At 39.9% G+C, this 20,878-nt stretch overlaps 1 protein-coding gene and 1 long non-coding RNA gene across 4 annotated transcripts in view; one reads left to right on the forward strand and one right to left on the reverse strand.

The window, feature by feature from the left end:
- tp53i11b (tumor protein p53 inducible protein 11b) overlaps positions 1-16,369 on the reverse strand; it is a 61,305-nt gene extending 44,936 nt beyond the window's left edge. Inside the window, exon 1 of one of the 3 annotated variants that reach the window (XM_017711152.2) lies at positions 16,247-16,369. The gene's annotated coding sequence lies outside the window, so the exon portion shown is untranslated. Of the gene's footprint in view, positions 1-3,374; positions 3,453-15,327; positions 15,448-16,246 lie in introns of those variants that run through there. The other 2 variants (XM_017711155.2, XM_037539700.1) reach the window with 2 other exon arrangements.
- On the forward strand, positions 15,669-18,235 carry LOC108435354. The gene is made up of 2 exons (XR_001858439.1): positions 15,669-15,995; positions 17,847-18,235. It is a non-coding gene; the product is annotated as an uncharacterized LOC108435354 (long non-coding RNA).
- Positions 18,236-20,878: the final 2,643 nt, after the last annotated feature.

Raw genomic sequence — 20,878 nt, forward strand, 5'->3', positions numbered from 1 at the left:
CCAAACATCCCAAGAAAAACTTTCCACACCATTACAAAACCTCCACTGGTCTGGACAGTTTACATAAAGCAGGTTGGATTCATGCTGTTTGCTCTCTCATGCTCTTGTCTCTACCATATGTGCACCTTAGCAGAAATTGAGATTCCAGTCTTCAACTGTCCAGTTTTGGTGAGCCTGTGCCCACAGCAGCCTCAACTTTGTTCTTAACTGAAAGAAGAGAAATCTGATATGGTATTCTGTGGTTGTAGCCCATCCACTTCAAAGTTTGATGTATTGTGCATTTGGGGGATGTTTTCTGCTGACCACAACTGGATGGAGTAGTTACCATTGCTTTTCTGTTAGCTCAACCCAGTCGGGCCATTCTCTGATGACCTCGCTCATCAACAAGGCATTTCCCTCTGCAGAACTGCAGCTCACTGGATGTTTTTTCTTTATTGCACCATTCTGAGTGACCTACAGAGCCTGTTGTATGTGAAAATCCCAGGAGATCAGCAGTAGAAATATTCGTTTCCAACTCATCTGGTACCAACAATCACATCACATTCAAAATCAGAGACCACACGTTATCATACATATCATCTGACTGAAAAAACAGGAAATGCAAATTTCCTCATGAGGAAAAAGAAAGTAACCCCTTGTATATGATCGACATGACATGCATTTTTTTGTGTCCAATTTCAAACCTATTGTCCCCAAAAAATATTTAATAAATATATCGCTGCTTAGGCTCCGGCACCCCCCGCAACCCTGATGGAGAAGCGGATTAGACAATGGATGGATGGATGGATGGATATATCGCTGCTGCCAGTATAACTTTGTATCTCCATTTTTGTTGTTTTTCAATTTTGATATAATTTGAAAATGTCCGCTGACCATTGTGTGGACTGTGTACAATTCCGGTTCCATTGACTTACATTAAAAGTAATAAAAGTTTCCTTCTCCAAAAAGGTACCATTTTGAAGATGCATTGTTTTCTTCTGACAACAGCAATACGAAATATCCAAATATTCATCAATACCTATTTTTTGTGAACCATTTTTCAGTGTATCATTAAAAATGTTTTTTAGTTACTTTTAGCCTCCAAAAGTCAAAAAATGTCAGGCGGTGCAACTGTCCAACCATGTACTTTAATTAAGTAAACTACCAAAAAAGAAGTTACTTATTTTTTTATAATAATATTTTGAAACATTGTCATTGACCTATATAATCTTTTCTAAAATGTTTAAAACTGAAATCCGCTGCACACCATCTGGTACTAATGATTAGAACACCACCAGAGAATATCTCTGAGAGACGAGTCTCATTTAAATCTCAGATAAATCTTGCCTGGTTTGCTCTTTGGTGTTGCAGTTTGGGTAATCATCATGCCTAGATCAAGAGCTTTCTGACACCTTTCAGAAATAAGCTTGTAGATGCTTATGAGTCAAAGGATTTGAGAAGTGTTTCCAAAACATTAAAATAAAAGAATCCACTGTCAAGAAGATCATTTAGAATCATCAGAAGATTTCAAACCACTGCTATCCAGTCCAGTCTAAAAGAACATCAGGGCAAGATTGTTTGCTAATGAATTTCCAGGCAAGGATCAGGACCTCTGGAAAAATGGTTTGTGGACAGGTGAGTCAAAATTAGAGCTGTCTGCCCAAAACACCAAAAGCCATGTTTGGGAAAAGCCAAAAACTGCATCTGATCTGAAAAACTTCATACCAACTGTAAAGCACGGTGGTGAAAATGTTATACTTTGGGGCTGCTTTGCTGCCTCAGGGTCTGACCAACTTGCAATCATAGAATTAGCTATGTATTCTCTTTCATAGTAGAGAGTGCTGAGAGTGGAGAGTGTGAGACCATCTGCCAAAAAGTTGAAACTGAAGAAGTGGACCTTCTAACAAGATAAAGATCCCAAACATCCAGGTAAATCCACCAAGGATGGCTCAACAAGGAAGAAATTGAGGGTAGGAGAACGGCGTAGTCAAAGCCCAGATCTGAACTCCACTAAAATGCCATGGGGAGATTTGAAACAGGCTGCAAAAACCCCTCTAACATGGCAATTCTGCATTACGGAGTGAGCAAAAGACTAACAGTAGATGCGAGAAACAGTTACAATTATTAAGATAAAGCCATTTCTGTCAATAGGGGCAATACCAGTTAGTGAAGCCAGGAGTGTAACTGAATTAACTGAAAGGCATGTCAGTAATTTATTTTTAAATAATTGCAAAGTCAAATTTAATTCATTTTTGGTTCTATTACATTTACATTTACATATTAACATTTATCAATGCATCTTGTTTAGCTGATAATAAACACTACAAAAACCTAGTGATACTGCCTGTCAAAATGTCTTTTTTTTTTTTTTTTACCCAAGGCTTCATGTTACATTAATTTCACCATTTATCTACACATGGCTAGCTAGGCAATTAGTTAGTAAACTAACCTGGTGACATAACCTGGATCAGACATGTGTGTCAGGTTTAATTGGTAATGTGATACTCTGCATTGCTTCAGATCCTACACCTCTCCTTCCAATGTCTTTGGTTTAAGAAATAAGTTTCACTCTTTGCTCTGCATATGGATGAATTATTTGAGGAAAATATCTATTTGCAATTTTGATTTTGAAATAAAAACAAACATTCAGCCACAATCCAACTTTCCAAAACCAAATCCAATCCAACTATCCAAACGTTCAATGTCAGGTATCCAATCCAGTTTCGCTATCTTACAAAGTTCTAAGCACTTGTCAGTTACTTAAACTTGACATTCAGTACTTACAGGAGGAGGTTAGCAATGGATCATTGAGGTCTTCAAATCCAGACCTTTAATCTAGTGTCTGGTCCTAGATTTTGTCATTACTGGTAGGGATGACCTTAGGTGGCCAATCAGTTATGTCAACAATACACTGAACAACTAATGACTACAAAATCCAGGACAGGAAATCTATCAAAACAGGACAACTTACATCCCTTACATCAAGATAACAATTTGGCAAATAAAACAGGGCACATGAGGACAAAATCTTTTACATATTTAGGTCAAAACAACAAAACTATTTTATGAATGCATCTAGAAGTCATTTACATTGATCATTCATTTCACTGATCACCGATTTGTCCCCCAGGTCCACTACTGTGCCTTTTAATGGACAATTTACAGAATACTTTAATATTTTTCAAGCTAATTAAAACCCATTATTGACTTTAAACACAATAAATTGCCCTGAATTTAATAGTAGTATATGAGAATTTGGTGAAGTCACTCCTGTTATTTAAAGTGTGTCTTTTTCAAGTTACTGACCGCTCAGAATGCATGGCAGTAGCTCACTAAGGTTTAGCTTTTTCTAAAGCAATGAAAGTGCACACAGCAAAGATGTTTAATGTACTCACCACCTCCCCATCTCACAGTGGTCCCACTGCCCCTAGCCATTTCTGTCTCTTGCTGTCATTCCACCTGGTTGCTAAGCAGCTGCATGGTTGACATCTGAAAAAGCACTGGGACGTGCGTCAACCAGGGGGCACTCCTCATCAGGGGAATTAATTGCCTGATAAAGGTCAAAGGCACGACTACAAGATTTGTGCCTTGTTCTTATTCTGTAAATGGCTCAACGCAAGTAGCAACTTCTTTCACTTACTGTGAAAAAGAGGATTCCACGTCAGATTGCAGCGTGGCCGTGCTCCCCTGGGCAAGCTTAGTTTTGGCACACTGAAAGCTGTTCAAAGATCTGCATTGCTTCCCTGAGGGAGGCAGTGGCATTATTCAACATGAGCATTTCAACTGCTCTATGTTTGTCCTGTTCGTGCCACACGTTCCACTGGAAGTCATTAGCAGGCGAGATATCATATCCATTGGGCTGTCAATCGGAGAACCTCTCTGAATCATGTGGCTAACACCATGGTGAAATGCTGTGAAAAGAGACAATTATAATTCCTGTCAGGGTAAAGAAGCATATCATGTCCTGGTTATTGGAGGCCAGCTATCTATATTTCTTGTAAAAATGTTTAATGTGAAGTAGTAGGTCCAATAATAGAAGAAATGTGCTGCAGACCGAATGCTAGAGAGCGAAAGGGTGTGTATACTTCCTTCAGGATGTCCCCGGGATGACTGGTATAAGAATGAAAGAACTTAATTTAAAACTAGCCAAAAGAAAGGTTCTTTCATTATAAGAATAATTCTTAAAATCAGCTGTTGCTACTAAGTCGTGTAAAATTTGAAATAGTTCACTACCTCAAACATCACTAACTGCATTATTCCTGAATGAGAGCATTTTCCACAAATGACATTTGGGCTTCTGTAGCAGCTGCAGACAGGCTGCACAGACACAGGTTGAAATCCTGGCACATTGACAATGTCTGTTTTCTCCTAATCTCACTTCCACACACACACACACACACCCATATACTCCTGCAGCCTGTGCACTGTGCAATTCATCCTTTACACATATCTTAGATACTAATAAAACAAAGTTGGTTTTCATGGCCCCTTAGCACCATTTGAGAAGACTACAAAAAGAATTCCTTTGAGAATTTCCATTGCACCTTCTATGTCTGATGACCTATTAAACCTCTCAGGAAGTTCTTCTGAAAGGTACTAGCAGGATTTGATGCACCTGAAATTCCTGCTTCACCAAGGATATACTGTCTACCATACTGTATTTAGAGTAGATGGCAGCTAATGTCATCTGAGTTGTGTTATAATCAAATTAGAACAGGCAACTGTCCTTTGGGAACGCATTACATCCCATCAAAGAAATGTTCCATCCTCAGAGGAGTCAGACTTGCGTTGAGACTGCATGTAAAAGATCTAGAAATGCCCTTGTGTATTTTGGCATCTCCTTTCTCCTAAAACTCAGCATGTTATCTTGTGGATGAACAACATTCCCACCCCAAGGAGCTATCAAAGCTTTTCCTAAGCAACTCGGAGTGAGTCCTTTGATTTGCAATGTGGGTATCTCCATAGTAGGTCAGGCACCAAGAGACTTGAAGATGAACTGTTTAAAACAAGAAACAAACATAAACATAAAACTTAGGTATTTATTTGGATGAATGCAATACTGAAACAGCTGCTCTGAATCTACATATGTTCCAAGAGTTTCAAGCAACATTACAAACTCTCTCTCACACTCACTCTTAATAATGTAGTGCCACAAAGGTTTCTCTGAGCGATGTCATAGAACCACATTTGGTTTCCTAAAAACATGTCTGAAAAGGAGATTTGTGAGTGTGAAAAACATTTTAAAGGTTTAAAGAACCTTTACATAATGCAAAGGGTTCTTTACCAGTTGCTCCTATAAACTTAACATTAGGCAGATGTTCTTTAAAATATTAAAAACTTCTTTACATTGGCAGTGTTTACACACAAACATTTTTACCTACCCGATTGAATACATTCCGATTATAGATTAAGACTGAAGTGTTTATATGCTCACTTTACCCAACATGAAAATCTCCATTTACACGCAAACTATAAATAATTCAATTGCGCACATACATACAGTACCACTTAGTGTAGATGTTACCATGACAGCGAGCATCACGTGAGTCTAGTCATATTAAGCAGAGCTTGTGTTTTTAATAAGCTTAGAACTTTTAATAAAATTATGGCAGACTCAGGAAAACAGACTTCACATGTACAGTGGTGCTTGAAAGTTTGTGAACCCTTTAGAATTTTCTATATTTCTGCATAAATATGACCTAAACATCATCAGAAGTCCTAAAAGTAGATAAAGAGAAACCAGTTAAACAAATGACACAAAAATATTATACTTGGTCATCTGTTTTTTGAGGAAAATGATCCAATATTACATATTTGTGAGTGGCAAAAGTATGTGAACCTGTAGGATTAGCAGTTAAAAGTAAAAAGAATAAGGCAGAAAAAGCTCGCCCCATTGTACAACGATAAAACCCGTACCTTAAAACAAACAGTTTGGAAACTAGAGCAGAAATGGCGACAAACCAAGCTGGAAGTGTTCCACTCTGCCTGGAAGGACAGCCTTATAGAGTATAGAAATGCTCTCACTAAAGCTCGCTCAGCATATCTGGCCTCGCTGATCGAGAATAATAAATACAATCCTAGAGTACTGTTTACTGTATTTTCCCGAATAACAAAAAATAAGGCAGGTACTGAAGCACAAATTCCGCCAACTCTCACCAGTGAAGTTTTTATGGACTTATTTAATAATAAAATTGAAAATATCAGACAACAAATTCATGATTTACGAGCAGGAGTCTAAGCAAACTTCAATTAGTTCAAAACGCTGCAGCCGGGGTCCTCTCTCAAACTAGAAAATTTGATCATATCAGTCCAGTGCTATCATCACTTCATTGGCTGCCTATTAAATTCCGTATTGATCATAAAATTCTTTTATTGACGTATAAAGCCCTACATGGGCTCGTTCCTGAGTACCTGCAAGACCTTATTTCCTATTATGAGCCATTACGGCTACTCAGTGCTGGCTTATTAATAGTTCCTAGAATTCATAAGGCTGCAGCTGGGGGAAGAGCTTTTTCTTATAAAGCTCCCAAACTCTGGAATGATCTTCCAGAAAATGCTCGGGACACAGACACAGTCTCAATCTTTAAAGCTAGGCTGAAAACTCACTTGTTCAGTTTAGCTTTTGATGGGTAATTGTTCCCCCTGTGATAAAAGCAGCAGATCCAGGGGTCCATGGACACAGGGAATTATAGTAAACTAGGAGACGCTGGTGCTGTCGTCCCACTGCTATTAATATTAGTAGTATAATCACTTGTAGATAGTTTGACCAGAGGAGGATGGGTCCCCCCCAGTGAGCCTGGTTCCTTCCAAGGTTTCTTCCTCAGTTCTGAGGGAGTTTTTCCTTGCCACTGTTGCCCCTGGCTTGCTCACCCTGGGGTTTTTAACATTCTTGTTAAAACTTTTCTGGAATTCTGTGAAGCTGCTTTGTGACAACATCCATTGTAAAAAGTGCTATACACATACATTTGATTTAATTTACAGTTTTGCTTTGATATATGCCATGGAAAACGTGTTTACCAAAATTATATTCAAGAAAAATATGTAAATGAATACAATTTAACAGTAGATAAATGCTCTAAAAATAGCTGGGGACTGTGTCTGCTCCAAGAAAGCAAAATGACTGGCAGCAGTGTCTCCTAGGCATTGTAATTATCCCGGCAAAAGTGGCAGTAGTTCAGCCCTATGCGTTGGAGGTCCCCACATAAAAAAAAGGACCTTTTGCTCTTCATGGTTGGTGAATGGTGAGTAAAAATTGCAAAACAGCGAACAAGCTGTCTGATGGTCATTTAAGAGATCCAACCACATTTTGCAGCTAATATTCGAGAACACTCAGCAGTACTAATGCTAAATCTGTAACCTATATCTAGCTAGTTAACTGCTGGGCAGCGCTCCTGAAACAGAGATCACAAGCTCCTATTATGATTCACTATAGTCATATCTGTGTACAGAGAAATTTCTCATTGTGTGTCACTACAAAGAAAATTTTCAGAGAAACACTGCTCCAATTTTAGGCACAGCTAGAAAACATTACTAAGGTAATATACCAATTTCTACCTTCAGTTAAGTTGGGCTGCTAGCTGTCATGCAACAATGAGGTTAAACACTTACAGTAGGGTCCTGTAACATGCAGCTGACAAGTTGGAAGCAGTGTTTAGATACATTACAAAGGTGTAATAAATCTTCAGAAAAAGCACTGTTAATAGATTTAGAAAAAGTTTACCAATTAACACTGAGTTTTTGAGGTCATGTGTGCCCAATTTAGTCCCACCCAACTAAAAACTGAACACAAGAAACTAGCAGAAAAAGTCATTTGAAATCTTTCAACAGAAATTCTTTATCTCCCAGTTCATTGAAAAAAACATCACAAAAACTAAAGATAATAGTAGAAGAAATCAGGATATTTAAAAGAAAATCATAAAAAATAAGTAGACAGGGTCTTAAAAAAGAGAGACAGAAACCCACTCCTCTTCCTCTACAGTTTTTTAGTCATTCCACTCACAAAACAGGCTGCGAATACAATATGTGCAGTCACTTACTGTCATGAATACTTGAATGCAAATGCGTGCTGTGTATCAGGAAACTAGTAGTCACATAGCTCAAATTCCTCCCAGTTCACTGTATGGGTAAACAGGAAACAGCAGGACTCCGACAGCATAGAGTACACAGAGTTGCCCCACTGCCAACCTTTAAGTGGTGAGGGTTCCTTACAGCACAGTATTTGTGAGGAATTGTTGGTTAATGCAATGCAAAATCTATTGTAGGCACCAAGCATGATGTAATTTATGTATTTTTAAAAATATATAACACAAACAATACTAAAGCCTTCTTTATTCATGTTCTCATATTTCTTTGTGAGGCTTAAAGCCTCCTAAAAACTAAGCTGGCAGAGTCCTCACTAAAAATTAGTAATACTTATAGTGAGCGTGCAAGATTGTGTAATGATCTTGCTGTGGAACATAACAGTCACAAATTAAAGCTACTGCTACTGTCCTTATAGACAGGCAATCTACCTACCTGATAAAGGATGTGATAAAGGTTTACACACTACCTACACTGTTTTTGCTCACATTTAAAGAAAACCTACTAAATTCACATGTAATGAGATGCTGGACAAGATATAAACTGTTCAAGTGTTATCAAAAATTCTCTTCATTCTGGTGCAGACTGTTTGAGGCACATACTGCCTAACCCTATCACTTACACCAAACAGGCAAAAGGACAGTTCATAAAGAGCCTTTGCTACCTGGGTGTGTAATCCAGCCTGAGAAATCCAGGGGAGGACATCTGCTTATGTTGAGGAACAGTGGTGCCATGCTGACACAACAGCACTGGAGGAAATTAAACTGGAAACTGCAGAGAGAAACAACCCTTGCCCCAATTTTTCCACCCACGCCATCCACCTAAGCTCTATACACACAATAAGTGCAAGCTCACAGCTCTTAAGTCTGGTGGCTAAGCTGGTCCAAATAATTAGTTTAAAAAAAAATCTGCCCATTTTTGTGCAGGAAATAAACTGAATGCCTCTCTTTGAAAGATGATTTGTAAATAGCAGTTCTGGAAACCAGAACCAGTGACTATTAAGCCATGTCTTGAGGGCAGGTATGTAAAATTAAACCTTTTTTCATTAACCACTATGGAGATATAATTTCAAGTAAACTGAAAGGGTAGCCGTCATACTGACAAGAATAATTCACCTCTGAATTACACCTTAGTATATTTCTACAGAACATAAAATATTACAAACCCAAATCCAAAAACGTTGGGACAGTATGAAATGCAGATAAAAACAGAAAATAGTGATTTATAAATCTGCTTTGACCTGTATTTTTACACTAAAATTAATACCCACAACATGTTCCATAAAAGTTATGATGAGCAATTTAACACTGTGAAATGTTAAAGAAACATCGTGAATAGGTGATGCAATCAAGCCAGGGTATAAAAAAGGAGCACCCTGGAAAAGCCTAGTCTTTTATGATCCAGGTTGGGTTCAGGTTCACTACTTTGAAACAATGCAGCAGGAAAAGTTTAAAAATTAATGTTCAACCGCACTTCAAATATGTTATTTTACTCTCTACACTGCATGATTTAAACAACAGATTCAGAGAATCCTAAAAAAAATCTGTGCTTAAACAGCAAGGCCAAAACCCAAAACTGGATGCCTGTGACCTCTGATCCCTCAGCTTTACAAACTGACACACTTCTGGAAACATTTATTGTGGTCTGATGAGTCAACCTTTCAGATAACTGATGATGTGGTCTCTAACTGAAAGAAGAACAGGACCATCCAGATTGTTACCAGCATAAAGTTCAAAATCCAGGACCTGTTAAAACAGCATGGCTGCGTAATCAGAGAGTGTGGGTGCTAGACTGGCGTTGTTGCAGTCCAGGCCTGTCTTTCATTGAAAACATGTGCAAACACAACAATGAACGACCTGAAAACTTCAGTAAGTGAAGAATGGCAAAAAAAATTCTGCTCTGGAAACTGGATCAGCTTCTGATTTTAGTCCCCAAATGACTATTACATGTTGTTCCAAAAACAGGACAGCAGTTTCCTTTTAACATGTTGCTGGCATCAAATTTGCAATGACTGTATATTTACAAAGAACAATGAGCCTATTTTGCCAACATCTTCCCAAGTTTTATCTTGAATTTTTTCACGAGAAATAGCCTTTTTTGCAGGACTCTATCAGATTCATGACACATTCTTAAACCAAAGAACAGTTCTCACCTCTGCGCTCTTGAGTGTACAAAAATTCTGTTCTTAACTAAAAACAAATCCCAAACAAGAAAACAGTGGTGAATGAGGCTCATTGAAGTTAAAAAAATTAAGATAAAACATGACATTTTTGTGGTTTTGTACATGTTTTTGGACGATTTTCAATTTAATACTGGTCAAACAATTTATTAATCACAGCTTTCAGTTTTTTAATTACCATAGAATTAGATTTGTATACCACATTCCAGTACTACTCATCCGTGGCTCCACACAAGTATTTATTCTTACTCTGAACAGTTTTGTCCAGAAAATGCAGATCTGAAATAGGTATTCAAGGCCAAGTACAGTAAATTCAAAGAAAACAGGAGAAAGTGTTGATGTGTCACTTCACTGGAAAATAGACCTCTTCTGTGATTGAGTATTTCGGCATGACATAAGCCTCACATTTGTTACAAGACAGTGCATGACAAATCAACTCAGTGAAGAGTTAAGATGGAACAGAAAGCAGGTCACCATCTGCTTGTGCTATCCAGAGTGCAGTGCTCTCTGGGACTAGTGCAAGGGCTGTGTGTCCCTCAGAACTGTCTCTTGATACCCACACATTATCATCATCAACATAAAAAATGAGAGAGAGAGAGAGAGAGAGAGAGAGAGAGAGAGAGAGAGAGAGAGAGGAGGGGGAGAGGAAGAGAAGAGAAGAGAAGAGAAGAGAAGAGAAGAGAAGAGAAGAGAAGAGAAGAGAAGAGGTGTTCAATAATGGTGCTACACACACACTACAGGCAAAGCATATATACACATATTTTAAATAAATAAATAAATAAAATAACAGCCGGATATGTTTCATGGTAAAATATAGAAACGCATGAGCTGATTTGTGTGAACCACTATTTTGAGGTCATTAACTCCTGTAATTTGTCAGAACATTGGTATCAGTAAATATATGTGGGCAATATGAAAATGTGTTGTTCTTGTGAAAAATTCCATGTGATACCTTGGATATTGTCAGTACTTAAAGAACACTGACTGACTATATGTTTCATTACAAAAGTAAGTGTAATTAGGACTGTTTATTCAGTACAGCACAGCTTGTAAAACATTTAACAAACTGCAATGCTCTAAAAAAAAAGTAAACTAAATAGTAAGAGTACTATAATAATAAGAGTAAATAATAATAATGATAAAAATAATTTATAATAATAATCTATAATCTAATAATAAAAATAATAATCATATCTAACAATTAACAACTGAACTGTATAACAATATTTTCAATGTGCTGAAGACGTAAAGTACTGTTCATATTTTATCATCTGGGAAGTGCAGGTGCAGCTGGGATTGGGGTGACAAACTCTCAATTTCTCTTGTGGATACTGGTGACGGGGGATTACAACAAGAATCAACCCCGACACAAGACTCTTAGCTTAGAAAGGGGGTAAAAAAACTCATCTCTCTTGCTTTGCGCAATGAAGCAGTAAATATCCAACACAGATAAAATACGATTTGTCTTTCTCCCCATTATTTTGGCATTTATGCCTTTGGATTTAATAAGCATCTTTCAAAGTTGGACAACTATTGTCCTTTCTGCACATAATGTATTGGTCGTAGTCTGGACCCCCAAATTCTTACTTTTTTACCAAACTAAGCACAGCAAGGCAGAATCTTAAAAAGTACAAGGCTAAAGGGCTCCAAGATAGCAAAGTCAACAGGCTTTCAGGAGGAGAGCCGAGAAAAATATTCAAGAACTGTACTGTGTCTTTAGACTATTTCTGTCAGTTTGTCACCATACTCTGAGGTTTTTGCTACTTGAAACAAAATCATTCTTTATGATCAAAAATGGTAGATAAGGATTAAAACCTATTCTACACAGCATTCTGAATGGAGATCCTTATATAAAAGGAAAGTTTAGTCCAGGATAATCCCCCCATAATCTTTCCAAGAGATAACCAGTTGTTGACATGAGAGAGATACTGAGGCAAAACCCATTTAGCATGATGTAGAAAGCTCTTCCACTTCAGCACCTCGAATCTCCTCCCTCTGCAGCTAACACAAATTCTTAATGTTGGAAGTAAACTGTCCACTAATCACATGTGTGAGTTATTAATTTCAGGACAAACAAAACTAAACTGTTACTACTGAGACTACCTACAGATCTTTGGTGACCACATATAAATTCATGAAAACGTACTTCAGTATAGCCACTGCATTGCTACTTCTGTACTATCTGACTTTAAGGTTACTGGTAGCTTACGTTGGGTTTAAAAAAGTGCCAGAGCACTGAGCATCATTTATACTTACTATTAAAATACACATGGCCAAGAGGTTCAAGGAACCTCATAAAGCTGTTTTCACAGATGAGATCTACAATTTTTGCTGTGGCTCCAGAATCCCCAAAGAAAAAAGTTGACAAATATGTCAGTAAAACAGCAATAACTAGTTGCAGTACAGAAGGACTACTGAGCTCCCACTGATCAGCAGAACACATCCAAGAATGACAAATGTCTCTAACGATCTAATGTCTAGTTAGATTTGTTTTGTTTTTTTCCCTTTTACAAGTAGCTGTGATTAGTAAGACGCTTAGTTAAGGCACTTACTGACACAGGTCACCTAGTATATGAGCTCAGTCAACTGTCAGTGGTATTACAACAAAGTGGAAGTGATTGGGAATGACAGCCACGAAGTGGTCATATAAAATGACTATATGGACATATAAAATGCTGAGGTACAGAGTGCGCAGAGGTCACCAACTTTCTGCAGAGTCAATCGCTACAGACCTCCAAACTTCATGTGGCCTTCAGATTAGCTCAAGAACAGTGCATAGAGAGCTTCAAGGAATGGGTTTCCATGGCCGAGCACCTGCATCCAAGACTTACATCACCAAGCACAAAGCAAAGCGTCTAAATGCAGTGGTGTAAAGCGCCGCCACTGGACTCTAGAGCAGTGGAGACGTGTTCTCTGGAGTGATGAATCACGCTTCTCTGTCTGGCAATCTGATGGACGAGTCTGGGTTTGGCGGTTGCCAAAAGAACGGTACTTGTCTGACTGCATTGTGCCAAGTGTAAAGTTTGGTGGAGGGGGGATTATTGTGTGGGGTTGTTTTTCAGGAGTTGGGCTTGGCCCTTTAGTTCCAGTAAAAGGAATTCTTAATGCTTCAGCAGACCAAAAGATTTTGGACAATTTCATACTCCCAACTTTGTGGGAACAGTTGGGGGATAGCCCCTTCACGTTCCATCGTGATTGCACACCAGTGCACAAAGCAAGGTCCATACAGACATTGATGAGCAAGTTTGGTCTGGTCTGTGCAGAATCCTGACCTCAACCCAATAGAAAATCTTTGGGATGAATTATAGCAGAGACTGTGAGCCAGGCCTTCTCGTCCAAAATCAGTGTCTGACCACACAAATGCGCTTCTGGAAGAATGATCAAAAATTCCCATAATCACACTCCAAACCCTTGTGGAAAGCCTTCCCAGAATAGTTGAAGCTGTTATAGCTGCAAAGGGTGGGCCGACATCATATTAAACCCTATGGATTAAGACTCAAGTTCACTCAAGTTCACACACGTGTGAAGGCAGACAAGCAAATGCTTCTGCCAATATAGTGTATCTCCAGTGCTCTTCTGTCAAACACACACAAAAGAGATCATTTAGAGGAAATTAATGGCAAATCATGTGACTGTTTTACACTCTTTGACAAGCACACCTCTCAGAATAAATCAGCAGTAAGCCTCTCCAAACAAGAGAACACACTCAAGCATTTTGTCCTTGTGGGCAAAACAGTAGGGCAGATGTGCATCACAAAGCATTTTAAATAAAAGACTTTCCTTATAAGATTGCAAACTGAGCTTGAACACTAGCTTTTCAATGCTTCTGTCTCCAATACATCCTTCCATATCTGCAAATCTGTGCTTCATGGGGAGTCCCACAGCACTGGGAGGTGTTGTCTAATGCTGCTTCTACTGATTCTGAATTGTTTTATCTTGCCCCTAGCAATTTTTATTATTAATCCAAACCTTAAGGGTTGTCAGACATACAGTACAGTATTCAGAACATATCTTCCCCTATGGCTAACAGCCCCCCCTCCATTCCTCCAAGTCTTAGCTGGAGGCTGATGAAAACACACAGCAACTACCGCTGTGATAATTATGCTTTGATAATAAACATGAGTCAACCCCTGAAGGGAAAAATTGTCTTTGGAGGTGGGGGAGCCAGAACCTCTTTTGCAAAACCAGTGAAACTAGCATGGCATGTGATGATGAACAGGCAAAACAGCTGGAGGATCACAGAGTGTATTAGCTCCTCGGTGAGTAGCTTAGCCATTTAAGCCTGAGATAATGTCATAGTTTATTCAGACAGAGCCAAACTACATAAGACAAGAGAAGACAGTAACATTTCCAACTTTGTGTGTGTTTGTGGGAACAATAACGTTCATTAACAACAAAGGCATGATTCTCAGTGGAATTCAAGCCCAAAGACCTGTGCCGGACCCACAGCTGAGCACTCGCTTTTCTTTCTGAATTTTCTCGTTTCCTATTTTTTGTCTCTATTCTCTTTGCTTCTGTAAAATTTTGTTATGAAACCAGACTGACAGGTGCAGTCCAACAGGCTTTCTCTGACATGCTGTCATTCATCTGATTGTCAGGTGAGATATATGAGGCAGCTACAAGCAAATAAAAAGTAGAAGTATTCTCCAAAGCAGTGCAGAAACCTCCTAAAACTGCTAACCAACTTACAAATTATTTATATAGCCCTGGAATATTTATCGTCCATTATTTTCATAACCGTATCGGTCAGCTAACATGCTAACACTGTGTTTTCATATATTTAAGAGAAAATTAGGACATGCAGCATTATTATTTCAAACATGTGGCAGGCGAAATGGGATTTATTTGTGAAATACTAGGACGTAAACATTAAATTCTGTAAATGAGTGAAAAACAGAGTCATGGTCAAACATAACGGAACTAAGTAACCCGAGCGGTGGGCAGTTTAGGTTCACACACTGAACAACGCTCCCGGATTTTGTTCCAGCTGCCTCACTTTTACCATGAGCTCAAACCGACAGCTGAAATGTCCAGGCAGTTGGAACAAAATCCTGCATAAAACTTTTACTTTCTTTGCGTTAATTTCTTACCTTTATCCTGAAAAAACAAGTCAGGAAAACCGGAAGTAAAATGAGAGCCACGCCGTCTACCAAAGTAGAGGAAATAAGGCGATAAACAGCTCGTGATAATCAATCTTCAATAGGTCCAGGTAGTCTGGCCCCCACCCGTATTCCGGATATCCCCGCCTCCTGCGCTCGGATTGGCCGTAGTGTCCCGCCTGCCTGCTCGGATTGGATGTTTATACACGTCGTTGTTTGGCGGCCTGCTCGTACCAACCAATGGCAAACAGGAGAGCGGAGGGTGTCGGAATACAGGCGGATTAAAAACAAGCGTAACACTCGGGTGTTTCTGGAACAACAGATACACGGAATTTACTGCAGCACAGTGCGCGTAGTGATCAGACTCAGCCCAGGTGCTACTAAAACAGCAAGTCATGTAAAGATGATAACTTCAACGACTTGTGATCGGGAACATGCGATTAACCTGAACTAATAAAAACGCCTCGTAACATTTTAACAGCGTGACGGGAAACTTTTAAACACAACGTTGAATCATTAACGACACTCGTGCGTTTGGCAGGGGCTGCCAAAAAGTCTCCACACCGCTGGATTCAAGTACTCAGACAAGCCAGTGAAGAACACATGCAGAGCACGAATTCATTTTCCCTTAAGCAGCGTTTGAAACCGAACCCCACTCGGTAAGACACTGCCATGTGCGCAACGTTAATAATATTTACTGAAAACCAAAATCTTTTGTCTTTGTCAAGCAGGAAAGGACAGGTTCTGAAAAAAGGCCAGCGAGCGCTGATTCTCAAATCGCATGTAAAGACTGAAAGCAGCAGTACGGCGTAAATAAAGTATGTAGCTAGCTGTGTATAACTATGTGAGGTGCGGATCTCTGATGCAGTGCTGAAAAATGTAGGGAATATTATTGTAAATCTACACTTACCGGTTCAGTTAAAAGAGCGATGTGACTCAAACTTTTCCTTGTGTTGTTTGGTCGGTGGTTACAGCATGCTGGTCATACTGCTAAGAAATTGATATCGCAGTGTTCTTCGGGTTTGCAAACAGACGTATGAACTTACCGTAATGTAGCGAATACTCCTGCGCTACCGTAATGTGTAGAGTATATTGTGACGCTACAATATGTTTCAACCTGTTCCCCTTGGAAGACCAGATTTACAACGAAACGCCGATATGGATAAATATCAGCAGCAAACATAATATGAAAAATGGTAAAGTACTGATATCACTGAATGTTTCACTCACATAAAAAGAAATTCCTAAAATGTATTTCAGAATGAGAAAAATGAATGGAGGTTTTGAAAATTTCCCCTGTTGCATCCGTGGTAATCAAAAATGTTCCAAAGCTGATATGTTTTGTCCTATGAAAATTTTTCCCTCGAATATCATTGGATCAACAAGGTCGTTAAAAAGTCAAAATATGCACCGAATTGACGTAACTAAACTAGCAGCCTCCTTAAACAACAACACATACCAGCGGCTTAGAAAATGGATGGATGGATGGATGGGACATACCAGCACTTAGGCCAGAGGACTTGAGAGGAGGAGTGGTTATTCAAGAATTACCACTCTGTAATTTCTCAAACACTAGGCGGCACTCCCGAGCGAGTCCAAAAAGAATGGGTTAAGATGGAGAATTTGAGCAAAACCAGTTTATGAATTTGTAAACAATTTTAATATAAAATAATACATTCATTTAGTAAACACAGAACAGCGTACATACAGCATACGCGACACAAATACTACAGGTGAAAAAAGTTAGTAAATATGAGTATTACCAGTCCAGTGAATAAAATAATTTCAGAATAAGATAAACTTCATCTGAATTGGAAACGGAATCGAGTTTTATTGGTCAGGTATGCTTACACATACAAGGAATTTGGTCTTGGTTACAGGAGCTCACAGTGCACAGTACCAGACAGACATGTACATGTAGTGAATAAAATAAAATAAATATAAAATATAACAAAATAAAATAAAACCTGCGGTCCTACCATCACTCACTCACTCACACACACACACACACATAGTCATACCTGTAAATTACAAAGTCATACCTTACAATGTACAAAGTATGTAACTAAAGTTAAAGTGCTGAGTGCAGCAGCAGTTAAAAGGTGTGTAGTGGTAGTGAAAGGGATCTATGAGGTGACAGTCAGATAAGGGGTAATATGGCATGTAAGTAAGATGCTATAATAAACATTGGTTTGAGACGGCAGTTACAGAGGATGGAGTTGAGTTTGATACTATATACCAGTATTTTTGAAGTGCAGTATGAAGCTGGAATATTGTTTGTGTAATATTTTAACTGTTCAAGAGAGTGATGGCTTGTCGGAAGAAGCTTCTTTGTAGCCTGGATGTCCTGATCCTCATCTGGCTGCAGCGCATGCCTGAGGGAAGGAGCTGGAACAGGTGGTGTCCGGGGTGAGAAGGGTCTGTGGAGATCTTCTCTGCACGCTTCCTGGTTCTGGAGGCATGCAGTTCCAGCAATGTAGGCAAATTAACTCCAATTGTTCTCTCCGCAGATCTGATCATATGCTGCAGTCTTTGAGGTCATGCTTGGTGGCTGAGCTACCCCACACTATGACAGCTGTGTAGAAACGCACCATCAGCTCCTGGGGCAGGTTGAACTTCCTCAGCTGACGCAGGAATTACATCCTCTGCTGGGCTTTCTTGATGATGGAGCTGATGTTGCTATCCCACTTCAGGTCCCTGGTGATTGTTGTGCCCAGGAACTTGCAGGACTCCACTGGCATCACAGTACTGTCCAGGATGGTGAGTGCTGGCAGGGCTGGCGGGCTCCTCTTGAAGTCTTCTGTCATCTCCACTGTTTTCGCTGTGCTCAGCACCAATTGTTGAATTGTTGTTCTTGAGTGTTCAAGCTGTTGGAGAATAAAATGGAGTCCCATGTTCACTTCGTCGTCCACCGACCTGTTTGTTTGTTATGCAAACTGCAGAGGGTCTAGCAGAGGATCTGTGATGTTCTTCAGATGTGAGAGCACCAAATGATTTCATGACTAGAGAGGTCAATGCAACAGGTCTATAGTCATTCAATCCTGTGATGGTTGCTTTCTTATGAACTTATTGTGGTGGAGTGTTTGAAGCAGGAAGGTATGAAACACGGCTCCAGTGAAAAAGCGTTGTAAAGACTGGCGCAAGCTAGTCAGCACAGACCCTCAGACAGGTGAGTGATACATCGTCTGGTCCTGGTGCTTTCCTCACTTTTTTTCTCCTGAAGAGTCAATGCACATCCTTCTCGCAGATCCTCATATCAGGCTGCATAGATGGCTGAATGACAGGAGGGTGTGAATCTGTGCTGAGCGGGTATGAGGAGCTGAGCTTTTCAATCCTGCAGTAAAAGGTATTAAGCTCATCAGCCAGCTGACAGTCGTCCATTGTCTTGGGGGGTGGGGGTGGGGGTGTCCTTTTGTAGCTGGTGATATTCTGCAGGCATTTCCAGACAGTTGATGGCTCATTTGTGGACATCATACTACTCAGCTTGTTTGAGTAGCTCTTTGTTAAGTGTGTTCCTAGCCTGATTGTACAGAGCCTGATTTCCACTCTTATACACTGCTACTTTAGACCAGCACCACTGTTTCAGTCTGGCATTAAACCAGGGCTTGTCGTTGTTATATTTAATGCGAGTCATGGTGAGAACACAGGTGTCTTCACAAAATGATAATAAATATAAATAAATAATAGATAGATAGATGGATGGATGGATGGATGGATACTTTATTGATCCTGAAGGATCCTTTAATAATCCTAACCAATATGATATAACCTGAGATGAGAAATGCAGTGCAATAATGACTATACAAAAATTTACAGGTGACTGCATATAATGACCACAGAATGAATAAATAAATATGTGCATATATTGTACCAAATAAAGTATGTAGTGTCCAGATGTACAAGATGCGCAATGAGGTATGCAGAAAGTGCAATACGTGCAGCACACTGTCTATATGTGCAGATGAACACAAGATAAGCATGAGATTCAGATTCAGTCCCCCCCCCTTCTCTGCTGGTCCCCCTGGGAAGAGTTGAAGAGCCTGATGGCTCTGGAGACAAAGGACCTCCTGAATCTGTCGGTTGAGCAGCTCTGTGACAGCAACCTGCCACTAAAAATGCTCCTCCTGTCCATGATGATGGTGTGCAGTGCGTGGCCATCATCCTCCATAATGGAGAGCAGTTTGTGTAGTGTCCTTGTCTCAGCCACCTTGACCACAGAGTCAAGTTCCAAACCGACCAGTGACCCCGCTCGCCTGATCAGCTTGACCAGTCGCATCTCGTCTCTCTTTTTTATGCTTCCTCCCCAGCACACCACAGCATAGAAAAGACCATGGTCTGATAGAACATCTGCAGAAGCTTCCTGCAGATGTTAAAGGACCTCAGCCTCCTCAGGAAGTAGAGCCTGCTTTGACCCTTCCTCTACAGGATGTCTGTGTTGGTTGACCAGTCCAACCTATTATCCAGTTGCAGCCCAAGATACCTGTAGGTCACTACCCTCTCCACTTCAACCCCCTCAATAGAGATTGGCTGTCTGGGTGGCCTAACCCTGCAAAAGTCCACTACCATCTCCTTGGTCTTGGCAGTGTTCAGAAGCAGGTTGCTCCCACGGCACCACTCCACAAAGTCCTTCACCAGGGTCTTGTACTCCCCCTCCTGCCCTCCCCTTACACAAGCCACAATGGCAGTGTCATCAAAAAACTGCATGTGGCAAGTCTCAGAGTTGTACTGAACGTCTGAGGTGTAAAGTGTGAACAGAAAGGGGGAAAGTACAGTCCCTTATGGTGCTCCTGTGCTGCTGACCACAGTCTCTGATGTACAGTCCTTCAGCCTGACATACTGAGGTCTGCCAGTGAGGTAGTCAGTAATCCAGGAGACCAGGTGTGGATCCACTTGCATGTTAACCAGCTTGTCTCTCAGTTGGAGGGGCTGAATGGTGTTAAATGCACTGGAAAAATCAAAGAACATGACTCTTACAGCACAACCACCCTTGTCCACATAAGAGTGGGCATGATGGAGGAGGTATAGCATGGCATCCTCCACTCCCACTTTCTCCCTGTAGGTGAACTGCAGGGGGTCTGTTGCTTGTCGAACCTGGGGTATGAGAAGATGTAGAAGAAGGCACTCCAGTGTCTTCATGAATATGGGATGTTAGAGCAACAGGCCTGAAGTCATTGAGTTCACTGGGTCGCTCCCTCTTGGGTACTGGAATGAGGCATGATGTCTTCCACAGTGTGGAATAATAATAGTACTAATAATACATTTGGTCAATTCTACAGTGGAGGAATGGAAAGTGTCAGCATAGTGTACTTGTTTAGAGGCTGCTAACTTGCTAACTGGTCAGTTGTGGAGAGATGCCCTTGGATGCACTACTAATTCACTGTTCACATTGTGAAAAAAAAGGTCAACTTAAAATTTTAAGACAACTTACTTCACAGCTTTTTAGAGATAATTCAGCTTGTGGACCTAGAAGTTCACCAATGTACTCAAGTTGTCACAAATGTAAAACTTTAAAAAAATTAAAGTTTTTAAGCACTGCAGTTTA

This window comes from Pygocentrus nattereri, chromosome 7 (assembly GCF_015220715.1).
Source record: "Pygocentrus nattereri isolate fPygNat1 chromosome 7, fPygNat1.pri, whole genome shotgun sequence".
Taxonomy (NCBI): Eukaryota; Metazoa; Chordata; class Actinopteri; order Characiformes; family Serrasalmidae; genus Pygocentrus; species Pygocentrus nattereri.